The 13,473-nt window shown below is 37.5% G+C and overlaps 1 pseudogene; it reads left to right on the plus strand.

Annotated features, from left to right (window-relative positions):
* The first annotated feature begins 12,122 nt into the window (after nucleotides 1-12,122).
* On the plus strand, nucleotides 12,123-12,908 carry LOC119530791 (annotated as a pseudogene).
* Nucleotides 12,909-13,473: the final 565 nt, after the last annotated feature.

Below are 13,473 nucleotides of genomic sequence, written 5' to 3' on the forward strand. Positions count from 1 at the left end.
GCTTATAGGTTACCAAAATCTCTCAAAGCAAAAGCAGTCTCAAACGCCAATTTCACCTCTTTGGATTTTTAACTACTCCTAAATCTTTGGCCAAGTAATCCCTTTCTGTCTTATTAACTCTTCAATGCTTTTATATACATTTATTATTTCTTCCATGTTTTTAAGTTTTCTTCAGTGAAAAGTTGCTTGATTTAAAAATTCCCTATTACTGGAAGTGGGATCCAGGTTCACTTGAAGTGAAATCTATATAACACATATCATTAGGGCATAAGTTCCCTGACAGCAATACTTTTGTCATTATTTTTAACCATCACCAAAAATAAGATGTAGCAACAAATATTTGCTAAATGAGAGAATAAAAGATGTAAACCCAGTCTTTAAACCATCTATAATTTAGGAAGAACTTACCATCAATTTCCTACTAATCAAATCTATAGAAAAGCTACTTTATTCCCCATGTAGGCATAAACTCTTACATTAGAAATGCTTAGAAAAGAGAATGAATTTTCTTATGAAGTAGGTAGCTTATTCATTGTTGCTGAAATGCTTTATGTTTTAATAACTATATTCTTAGGATCTATTTCTTTAGTAGTTTGATATATTTTCCATGTTTAAAAGTTTTTCAATCTGTGTAAATGAGTACAAAAATAACAAACTTGGAGTCTGGATAAGCATTACTTATCAGTGCCATTTTCATGGTAATTTAAGGCAAGGCAGATAGTTTATTCTTTTCTTTGGGACATATATTTGTTTTCATTTAATTACATACATTAGACCAGAGAAAATGATCATGGTATAGGATTATGTAGTGCCCAGTGGTTTAGAAAGATATACTAATTTACTTACACTTTTTCCAAAGATTTTTTAATATACATTCTTACAAATACCATTATTAAGAGTAAGATGATTCAATACCCATTTACTCCTTATACATATTACACATTCATTGAACAACAAATGTAGAGCAGTACTTATTTAATAATAATGTCTGTCTACTATGACCATGGCTGAATATATTTTTGTCAAAGTCTTACTCATTTGTTATTCCCTGTCACCAATCTTCTATAACCATACCAGTTAGGAAGTAAATGTAGACCTTTAGTCAATGAAGCTTTATATCATTTATTCATTTACAAACACTCATTGAGTTCCTCCAACATTCCAGGAACTGCTACAAGCCCTGTAGAAATAGTGTTTATCAAAGGAGACAAACTCTTTCTCTCATGAAGCTTACATTCAAGTGTCCAAATGCAGACTGTGATGGTTAGGTTTATGTGTCAACTTGGTCAAGTGATGGTGTCCAGGTGTCTGGTCAAACAAGCACTGACCTAACCATTACTGCAGGGACATTTGTGGCTCGTTAATAAACCAGAAGGCTGGTTTATTAAATCATGAGTCAATTGACTGCACCTATGACTGATTACATCAAAAAAAGGCATGTCTTCCTCAATGAGAGAATTCAATCAGCTGTACCTAATCCAATCAGTTGAAGACTTTTAAGGAGGAGAGAGAGAGAGAGGACCTTCATTTCTTCAGCTAGCCAGTGAAGCATTTCCTGAGGAGTTCATTAAACACCTTCATCAGAGTTGCCAGTTCACTGCCTGAGTAGTTCAGTGAAGACCTTCAATGGAGTGGCCATTTCACTGACTGCCCTACAGAATTTGGACTTGTGCATCCCCACAGTTGCATGACACACTTTTATAAAATCTTATAGCTATCTCTTGCTGATTCTGTTTCCCTAGAGAACCCTAACTAATACACAGACTGTGTAAATGAACAATCATTTAAGCTATTTTCCACCAACAATAAGTGCTAGGGAGGAATGATTGTAAGAAGATGGTGGAGCAGGAAGCTCCAGAAATCAGTCCCTCCAGAAGAACAACTATTAAATAGGAAGAAACTGTCTGAATCAACTATTTTGAAACACTAGAGTCTAGCAGAGGGCTATTCAGCATCCAGAGAAGAGCTGGAGGAAGAGGCTGGTAAACTGTGGTAAATACTGGTGAATTCCACTTTCTGGGCAATGGCTACCACTGCCCATCCCCCAACCCAGTGTCAAACAGCAGTGCAACCCTCAGCCCTGGTTCCTGGTGCAGCTTGCTTGTGCCAGGGTGTGATATAAAGACCTAGTTCACCAAAATCTAGGGGTGTGCAGTCCAGTTGCTGACTACTGGTTTTCATCTGCTACCTGATCTAGCTGGGGTCTGGCTCTGAAGGCAGCCATGGTTCCAACCCACCTCAGGCAAAAGTGGAAGTGGAGTCTTAGAAATTATACCCTTCCTCAAAATTAAAAAAAAAAAAAAAAAAAAAAAAAAGAAAAGAAAAGAAAAGAAAAGAAAAAGAGTTAAAGGGCTACATTTATAGGGAAAGTGCTGAATCAAGAAAACACAGCTTCAAAGAGCTGTAGGAGAAGCTCCTGACTCCTTTGATGGCCCTTCCCTCATCCCTTTCTCAGGGCATTGTGAGCCAAGTCAGTGCTTTCTGTGTGGGCCTCTGGCCTCCTTAAATCTGAGAAAGACTGACCTAGGAATCTCATCTCTGGCTCACCCCCCTCCCAGAATTTGCCCTCAAGGAAAAAGCAGCTTGGAATAGCAAAAGCAGTTAAGAAATAATTGTGTCAGGTGGCCTAGGACAAAAACTTGTGAGTCTTAAGCCCTGCAGGGGAGAACCCAAGAAAGGGAGAAGTTCTGTTTCCTAAGGAGTAGGAGGCAAATTCAAATTCCTGTAAATAGGGGAGCTACTAAGCCACTAGCAAGCACAAGACCAGGACAAGACACAGTCACAAAAAAGACAGAGAGGATCCTGCATTTTGCATTCACCTTGGGCTGACCTTCAAAGGAAGGCTGAACTTCGAAGGAGAAAGCCAGCCAACACAAATCCATTTGCAAAGACTGTGAATGGTGATTTTCCCATCATTTATTTGGCTTTGTTAACTCCTGGCACTCAAGAAAATCTCTGTCATATCACTACCTGGATTCAAACTCAAGGTATAGACAGTGCAGAGACTAAATCTGAGGATACAAACCCAAGAAACAGGCAACTTAAAGAATAAATGCCAGAGTTAGCATTTAAAGGTATTAAAATGTGTGATGCACCGTGCAACAAAAGATTACAAGATGAAGAAACCAGGAAATGAAGCTTCATCCAAAGGAAGAAGATAAAAATCCAGAAAATAGCAATGAAGAAGACCAGACTGTGGACATACTGGAGAAAGACTTTTGAAAATATGATCTTCAATATGCTCAAGGAAATGAAGGAAACCACAAAGAAAGAACTAAATGATACAAGGAAAACAATGAATGAACAAAATTAAACTTTCAATAAAGATATACAAATTTTAAAATGCAAACAAACAGAACTATTGGAACTGAACACCACAATCACTGAAACAAAAAATTCCCAGGGCTGTTTCAACAGAAAATTGGAGCTGGCAGAAGGAATCAGTGAACTCAAAGAAAAGAAAATTGAAATGAGTCAGGCTGAGGAGAAAAAATGAAAAACAATAAAAAGTGAAAATATCTTAAGAGATCTTTTGAAACACGATCAAGTGTACCAATATATGCATTATGGGACTTCCAGAGAGAGAAAAAGGAAAGAAAGGAGCAGAAGAAATATTCAAAGAAATAATGATGAAAAACATCCCAAATTTCACAAAAGATATGAATATGCATATCCAAGGAGCATAATGAATACCAAACAAGATAAACTGAAGATAGATATGTCCAGACACTTTGTGATCTAAAGGTCAAATGCAAAGGACAAGGAGAGAGTTCTGAAAGTTGCAAAAGAAAAGCAATACATTATGTAAGGAAGTTCAAATTAGATTAACGGTCAATTTCTCATTAATCACAGAAGCAAGAAGGCAGTAGGTTGAAATACTCAAAATGCTGGAAGAAAACAATTGCTAACCAAGAACTTTATATCTGGTGAGACTTTCTTCCAAAAGGGAAGGAGAGATTAAGACATTCCCAGATAAACAAAATCTGAGAGAGTTCATTACCACTAGACATGCTCTACAAGCAATGTTAAGGGGAGTTCTTCAGACTGAAAGGAAAGGACACTAGACAGTGGATCAAAGTGGTATAAATAAATAAATACTTCTGGTAAAGGTAATCATAAGGTAATTATGAATGCCACTATCATTGGATTGTATTTTCTGGCATGTAACACCACTTGTTACTTCTTACAGGTGTGAAAATGTAATGCATAAAAAGTAATGATAAATTTGTAGTTATAGACATACAAGTTGTGCCAGTTTGAATGTATTGTGTCCCCCAAATGCCATTGTCTTTGTAGTCTTGTGGGGGCAGACGTTTTGGTGCTGGTTAGATTTGCTTGGAGTGTGCCCCACCCAGCTGTGGGAGATAATTTTGATGAGATGTTCCCATGGAGGCATGGCCCCATCCATTCAGGGTGGGCCTTGATCAGTGGAGCCATATAAATGAGCTGACTCAAAGAGAGGGAACGGAGTGCAGCTGGGAGTGATGTTTTGAAGAGGAGCAAGCTTGCTAGAGAGGAATGTCCTGGGAGAAAGCCGTTTTGAGGCCGGAGCTTTGGAGCAGACACCAGCTGCCTTCCTAGCTAGCAGAGGTTTTCTGGACACCGTTGGCCATCCTCCGGTGAAGGTACCCGATTGCTGAGGTGTTACCTTGGACGCTTTGTGGCCTTAAGACTGTAACTGTGTAGCGAAATAAACCCCCGTTTTATAAAAGCCTATCCACCTCTGGTGTTTTGCATTCTGCAGCATTAGCAAACTAGAACACAAGGTATAAATATGTAATTTGTAATGACTACAACAAGAAGTGGGAGGTAAGGACTATAGGAACAGTGCATGTGTATGTATATGCCACAGAAGTTGGTAAAATCAAAGGTTATTGTTATATTTTAAGACGTCACATTTTAACCCCATTGTAACCACAAAGAAAATATATGAAAAAATTATCCACAAAGAAATGTAAAATGACTCAATATGGTACCAAACAAAAAAAAACCAAATAAATAAAAAATAGACTTTGTTGTAAAATTAAGGGTCAAAAAATGTGTAGGACTTACAAAAGCTAAAGAGTGACATATCAGAAGAAAACTCTATATTACCAGTAGTTACTTTAAAAGTAGATGGATTAAAGTCTTCAGTCTAAAAGCAGAGATTGGCAGAATGGATTAAAAAAAAGCATAACCCAACCATAGGCTGTTTATAAGAGACCAATCTTAAATATAAAGACATAAGTAGAGAGAACCTAAGATGGCAGCAAGGTGAGGCAGGGTAAAAAAAAAAAAAAACTTCACAAAAAATATTAGAAAAAGCCAGAAAGTGACCCAGAACACTAGTTCCAGTGATGCACCAGCCAGACAAGGTCTGCCAAATCCACAGGGACCATGCATTTGGTGAAACCAGGAGTCTGAATTCTGAAATGAGTGAGTAAGCTGGCTGAAAGTCTGGCAGCTGCACTGCAGTGCAGAGAAACCATAGGTTGGTGTTTGGAGCCATCTAGTTCTTTAAAAAAAAAAAAAAACAAAACCAGGAGCGGCTGCAGATATGGCAGTGAGAACCGCGCAGTGAAGCACAGCAGGAGCAGGCTGTAGCCAATGCCTCAATGTCTGGCACAGAGGATAGCCCTCCCCACACCCACTGCTGATTGTCTTGGGGCCAGGGGGACAGAGGGGATACAAAAGGAGAAAGAAACCACGCCCCTTGCAGCCATCTCCCCGGCAGGCTGGAGACACTCCTGCCCAGGGATGGAGCCATAGCCCAGAGCCGCACCAACAATTTTTCTCACAGCATCATGCACATGCCACAGTATCGGCCATGGACAGTGACCTTTAGTGTACCCATAGCTAATTGTCCCGGAGCTGGGAAGGCGGAGCTGTGCAAAAAGGGGGAAATTAACATGCCCCATTCAACCATCTTTAAAGCAGACTAAGAATGCCCTTGAATGGCCCGATGGCCCAGGGCTTCTCTGGAGGTCGGCACACACTTGTGATGTGGCATAGCCTTCCCTCAGCAGAGGTCCTGGAAGAGCATGGCTGGGAAGGGGGACCTGCTCGGAAATCCCAGGGACTCTATGCCAATACCAAGGACTTGTGGGTCAGCGGCAGAGACAATCTGTGGCAAGACTGAAATGAAGGCTTAGACTCTTGCAACAGCCTTAAATCTTCAGGAACGCCTCAGAGGTTTGATTATTAAAGCTGGCCTGCCTCGCTAACCACCCAGACACATGCCCCACATTCAGGGTGGACAAGCACCAACAACACACCCAAACTTAGTGCACCAATTGAACCCCACAAGAATCAGATCCCCACACACCACAAAACAAAGTTGGAGAGAACTGACTTGAGGGGAATAGGTGACTCGCAGATGCCATTTGCTAGCTAGTTAGAGAAAGTGTATGCCACCAAGCTGTGGATCTGACAAATTAGAGATTGGTATTTTTTATATCCAGAAAGAACCCTATCAAGTAAGCAAATGCCAAGAGGCCAAAAACAACAGAAAACCTTAAAGCATACGATAAATCCAGATGATATGGAGAACCCAAACCTAAACACTAATATCAAAAGTTCAGAGGAGACACAGTACTTGGCACAATTAATCAAAGACCTAAAATAAAACAATGAGAGCATGGCACAGGACATAAAGAACATGAAGAAGAGTGTGGCACAGGATATAAAGGACATGAAGAAGACCCTAGAAGAGCATAAAGAAGAAATTGCAAGAGTAAATAAAAAAATAGAAGATCTTATGGAAATGAAAGAAACTGTTCGCCAAATTAAAAAGACTCTGGATACTCATAATACAAGATTAGAGGAAGTTGAACAACGACTCAGTGTCCTTGATGACCATAGAATGGAAAATGAAAGAATAAAAGAAAGAATGGGGAAAAAAATCAAAAAAATTGAAATGGATCTCAGGGATACAATAGATAAAATAATACTTCCAAATTTAAGACTCATTGGTGTCCCAGAAGGGGAATAGAAGAGTAAAGGTCTAGAAAGAGTATTCAAAGAAATTGTTGGGGAAAACTTCCCAAACCTTCTACACAATATAAATACACAAAGCATAAATGTCCAGCAAACTCCAAAAAGAATAAATCCAAATAAACCCCCTCCAAGACATATTCTGATCAGACTGTCAAAAACTGAAGAGAAGGAGCAAGTTCTAAAAGCAGCAAGAGAAAAGCAATTCACCACATACAAAGGAAACAACATAAGACTAAGCAGTGACTACTCAGTGGCCAGCATGGAGGCAAGAAGGCAGTGGCATGACATATTTAAAATTCTGAGAGAGAAAAATTTGCAACCAAGAATACTTTATCCAGCAAAACTCTCCTTCAAATTTGAGGGAGAGCTTAAATTTTTCACAGACAAACAAATGCTGAGAGATTTTGCTAATAAAAGACCTGTCCTGCTTCAGATACTAAAAGAAGCCCTACCAACAGAGAAACAAAGAAAGGAGAGAGAGAGAAAAATTTAACAGACATATATAGAACATTACATCCCAAATCAGCAGGACACCACTCTTCTTTAGTGATCACGAATCTTTCTCCAGAATAGACCATATGCTGGAACATAAAACAAGCCTCAATAAATTAAAAAAAAAAAAAATTAAATATATTCAAAGCACGTTCTCTGACCACAATGGAATACAAATAGAAGTCAATAATTTTTGATTTGTAACTCCACTATTTACTTCCTACAGGATATAAAATACATAAACTCTAATGAAAATCAGTGGTTTTGGACTCAATGTAAAATATGTAATTTTTGACAAGAACTACATAAAGGTGGGGGAATGGTGGAGTATAGGAACATAGTTTATGTGTCCTATTGAAGTTAAGTTGGTATCAAAGAAAAACAAGATTGTTATAGATTTAAGAGGTTAAATTTAAGCCCCACAGTAAACACAAAGAAATTATCAGAGAATATGACCATAGAGATGAAAAGTAGAGTATTGGTTACAAGAAATGGGGGAAGGGGAAATGGGAAGTTAAGAAATGAGTGTAGGGTTGCTGTTTGGGGTGAAAGGAAATTTCTAGTAATGGATGGTGGGAAGGTGATAGCATTACAAAATTCTAAATGTGATTAATCCCACTAATGGAATGCTAGGGAGGGAGTGGAATGGGAAGATCTAGGCAATATATGTTTCCACAATTGAAAAAAAAAAAGTCTAAATAGATAATGACAATTAAATGGCAAGGATGATCCTGGATGGGATCTGAGAATGGAGGAGAGGAGGCTCAAAGGGACACAGTTTGTACATAAGAAAAGGGGAAAAAAAAGGAAATATAGAATGTAAGCTTTGTATCAATGTTGAATTTCTTGAAGTTCTTAGCTGTGCTTAATGGGATTGCATAAAAGAATGTTCTTGTTCATGGGAATTGTATATGTGAATTATAGTGTTTGTTCAAGGATGTGTGCAGCTTGTTCTCATATGTTCAGAAGACAGAGCAACAGATGATGGATAATAGATAGGGAGGGAGGGAGGGAAAGAAAGAAATGGTGGTGTGACAGGATGTTACAGTTGGTGGATTGGAGTATCAGGGGAGGGGGGTCAGGGTATGCTGGAGTTCTTTATATGGGTTTTGTATTGTTTTTGTAACTGTTCCTGTAAGTTTGAATTTATTTCAAAATAAAATTTAAAAAATAAAAATAAATAAATAAAAAATAAAGACATGAGTAGATTGAAGGTGAAAGGAAGGGAAAAAATATATCCCATACTAGTACTAACTAAAAGAGAGCTGGGGAAACTATACTAATAACAGATAAAATAGACTTTAAGTTAAAAATGTGAAGAGGGATAAAGTAGGTCATTATACACAGATAAAGGGGTCAATTCAACTTGAAGACATAACAACTAAAAAAAAAAAAAAATGACCCTAACAGCAGAACCACAAAATATATGAAACAAATATTGACAGATTTGAAGGGAGAAATAGACTATTGTACATTAATAGTAGGAGACTTCAATACCCTGCTTTCAATAATGGATAGACCATCTAGACAGAAGATCAATAAGGAATTAGAAGACTTGTACAATACTCTAAACCAACTAGACAAAACATACATATATAGAACACATCACCCAACAACAGCAGAAAACACATTCTTCAGTAGTTCTCATGGATCATTCTCCAGGATAGACCATATGCTAGATCACAAAACAAGTATCAGTAAATTCAAATATATTGAAATAATACAATGTAACTTCTCTGACCACAATGGAATCAAGCTAGAAATCAATAACAGAGGGTACCATGGAAAAATCACAGATATGTGGAAAATTTAAATGTACTCTTATACAACCAATGGGTCAAAGAAGACATCATAAGGGAAATTAGAAAATATATTTAGGCAAGTGAGGATGAAAGCACAGCATACCAAAACTTATGGGATATAGCAAAGTCAGTGCTGAGAAGGCAATTAATAGCTCTTAATGCTTATATCAATAAAGATGAAATATCTCAAAATAGAGACCTAACCTCAAAACTGTGGAATCTGGAAAAGAAGAGCAAACTAAATCCAAAGCAAGCAGAAGGAAGGAAATAACAAAAATTAGAGAGGGAATAAATGGAATAGAGAATAAAATAAAACAATAGAATTAACAAAACCAAAGTTGGTTCTCTAACAATATCAATAAAATTGACAAAGCTTTAGCGAGACTGACAAAGATAAAAACAGAGAGGACACACATAGCTAAAATCAGAAATGAAAATGGGGACATTACAACCAACCTCACAGATATAAAAAGAACTATAAGGGGATACTATAAACAACTATACACCAGAAAACTAGATAGCCTAGATGAAATGGACAAATTCCTAGGAACACACAAACTACATACACTGACTTAAGAAGAAATAGACAATCTCAGCAAACCAGTAACTAGTAAAGAGATTGAATCAGTAATCAAAACATCCTAAGAAAAAAAAGTGTGGAGCCAGATGGTTTCACAGGGGAATTTTACCAAACACTCCAAGATTTAACACTAATCCTGCTCAAACACTGTTTTGGTTTGCTAAAGCTGCCAAAATGCAAAGTACCAGAAATGGATTGGCTTTTACAATAGGGGCTTATTAATTCACAAATTTACAGTTATAAGGCCATGAAAATGTCCCAGTTAGGGAATTAATAGGATGAAACCTTCTCTGAAGAAGGCCAATGGCATCTGGTGTTCCTCTTTCATAAGGCAAAGCAAATGGCTGGAGTCTGCTGGACTTCTCCTGGGGTTAGCTTCTCATTTCCGTTGCTTTCTCCAAAATGTCTTTGGGCTTCTGTCTTAGCTTCTCTCTCTCAACTCTTATGCATCCTTGCTTGTTTCTCCCAGGGTGTTTCTCTCTAAGCATCTGAGTGTCCTCTCTTAGCTTCTCTGAGGCAAACTCTGGGCTTCATCTCTTAGCTTAGCTTAGCATCTCCAAATGCCTTTCTGTCTGCTTCTCCAAGCATCGGGCTCTATGTTGGTTCTGATACCTCTTTCTCTCTGTCTGATTTCTTAAAGGACTCCAGTGAGCTAATTAAGATACACCTTCAATGGGCAGGGTCACATCCCCATTGAAATAATCTAATCAAAATGTCTTACCCACAGTTGGGTGGGTCACATCTCCAGGTAAACAACCTAATCAAAAGATCCCACCCACAAAAGGTCTGTCCCCACAAGATTGGATTAAAAGAACATGGCTTCTGTGGTATACATAATAGTTTCAAACCAGCACAAACACTTGCAAAAAATTGAAGAGGAGGGAACACTAACTCATTCTATGAGGCCATCATCATCTTCATATGAAAGCAAAATATAGTTACAAAAAATAAAAGACAATTACATGCCAATAACTTTTACCAGTATAGATGGAAAAATCCTCAGCAAAATCATAGCAAACTGAATTCATCAACATGTTAAAAGTATTATACACCATGATCAAGTGGTGATTCAACATTAGAAAATCAGTTAATGCAATACACCACATTAACAGAACAAAAGAAGAAAAAAAAATGTGGTCATCTCAATTTATGCACAAAAGGCATTTGACAAAATCCAGGAATGCTTCTTGATAAAAACACATAGAAAACTAGGAATAGAAGTAAACTTACTCAATATGATAAAGGACACATGTGAAAAACCCACAGCTAATATTATACTCAATGGTGAAAAACTGAAAGCTTTCTAAGATTGGGAATAAGACAAGAATGCCCACTGTCACCACTGTTATTCAACATTGTACTGGAAGTTCTAGCCATAGCAATTAGTAAAGATAAAGATATAAAAGGAATCCAAATTGGAAAGAAATAAGTGGAGCTTTCTCTGTTTACAGATGAGAAGATCCTATATACAGAAAATCCTGAAAAATTTCCAACAAAGCTACTAAAGCTAATAAACAAATTCTGCAAAGGGGCAAGGTACAAGATCAATACCCCCAAACCAGTAGTGTTCCTATACACTAGTGATGAACAGTCTGAAGAAGAAATCAAGAAAAAAATTCCACTTATAATAACAAGCAAAAGAATAAAAAATTTAGGAATAAATCTTCCTAAGGATATAAAGGACTTGTACACAGAAAACTACAAAACTGCTAAAAGAAATCAAAGAAAACCTAAATAAATTCTAGGACATCCCATGTTCATGGACTGTAAGACTAAATACTGTTAAAATATCAATTCTACCCAAAGCAATTTACAGATTGAAAACAATCTTAATGAAAATTCAAGCAGTCTTCTTTGCAGAAATGGAAAAAGCCAACTATCAAATTTATATGAGGGGGGTTCTTTGTAGATACTCCATCATGAAGTCTCGGAATGCTCATGTTGTTGGTCACACATGTCTATGCCTTCTTCAGTGTCTGGTTCTTTGCATTCTTAAAACTACTGCCTGTAGAAGCAGACATTTAAGCATATAATTTTGAAGATGTATCTCAGACATTTGATGACCTTCCTGCAAGATTTGGTTATAGACTTCCAGCTGAAGGTTTAAAGGGTTTTCTGATTAAACCAGTGAATGCCTGTGAACCTATAGTGCCTCCATCACTAAAAGATAATTCATATGCACTTTCACCATTTAATTAGAAGACTTGATTGCAATTTTGCCGTAAAGTTTTTAAATGCACAGACAGTAGGATTCAAGGCAGCCAGAGTTCACAATGTTGCTTCTGATGACCTCATTAGCATGGGATCCAACAAGAGTAAGTAAAGTTGATATGTTGAAGAAGATTGATATTCCATCTGTCTTTGTTGGTGAATCATCAGTTAATTCTCTGAAAGTTCAATTCACATGTGAAAAAGGGGGCCACATGATTTTAGTTCCAGAATTTAGTCTTCCTCTGGAATACTACCTAGTCCCCTTCCTAATCAGAGTGGGCATCTGTCTCATCTTGATAGTCATTTTCATGATCACAAAATTTGTTCAAGACAGACACAGAGCTAGAAGAAACAGACTTTGTAAAGATCAACTTAAGAAACTCCTCAAATATAAATTGAAGAAAGGAGATGAGTATGATGTATATGTTATTTGTTTGAATGAATATGAAGATGGAGACAAGCTCAGAATCCTTCCCTGCTCCCATGCCAATCACTGCAAGTGTGTAGACCCTTGGCTAACTAAAACTAAAAACATCTGTCCAGAGTGCAAGCCAAATGCTGTGCCTCCTCAAAGCTATTCATACTTGGACACAGATAGTAGCCAAGAAGAAAACAAAGTGTAAGAACATACTCCTTTACTTAGACCTTTGGCTTCTGTCAGCACCCAGTCATTTGGAGCTTTTCCAGAATTCCACTCACATCAGAAATAACAGAACCTTCAGACTATGAGGAAGATGACAATGAAGACAATGACAGTGGTGAGACTGAAAATGAAATCAATAAACAGTGTTGTGGTCCAACTGCAGCCTAATGGTGACTGGGATTGCAACACAGCAAACACAGTTTGAACTTCAGAGGGCAATTGGTTTATTTCCCTTTAAAATGTTTATTTAGGTATACAGTTTGATTTTTTTTGCTCTGTTCAGAGATTTCTGAAGAAATAACTTATTTAGTATTCTACAGTTTAATCAAATGACTGAAACAGGTTTTTTGATCCAGGATTTAACTACAAGAGTGTACTTCATTTTAATAATAAGTAACAGAAAGGTGCTGTACCTCAAATATTGCATCAACTCTCCTTTTGGAGTGAACTATATAGCCAAAACATTAAAAAAAATCTTTAGCAAAGCTTGCCGACCCAGGTCACAGTATGCCAAAGTTTGTTTTACAACACAGGGTCCACATGCTGCTACCTAGCATGAGCTAAATCAACTCCCACCTCCATAAAGTTACATAGAGTTATTGAGATGAATAATATCTGTTTTCCTGGTATATCCCCAAATTACCACCACTAGTGAGAGGCAGCAAGGTACTATTATAATGCCTGTTTTCTCCTATAAGCACCACAAAGAAAAGCATATATACCTAAAGTTGTGTTTTTCCTTCCTATTCCCAAGTGGTCTTTCCCTGATA

Source organism: Choloepus didactylus, chromosome 4 (genome assembly GCF_015220235.1).
Source record: "Choloepus didactylus isolate mChoDid1 chromosome 4, mChoDid1.pri, whole genome shotgun sequence".
Taxonomy (NCBI): domain Eukaryota; kingdom Metazoa; phylum Chordata; class Mammalia; order Pilosa; family Megalonychidae; genus Choloepus; species Choloepus didactylus.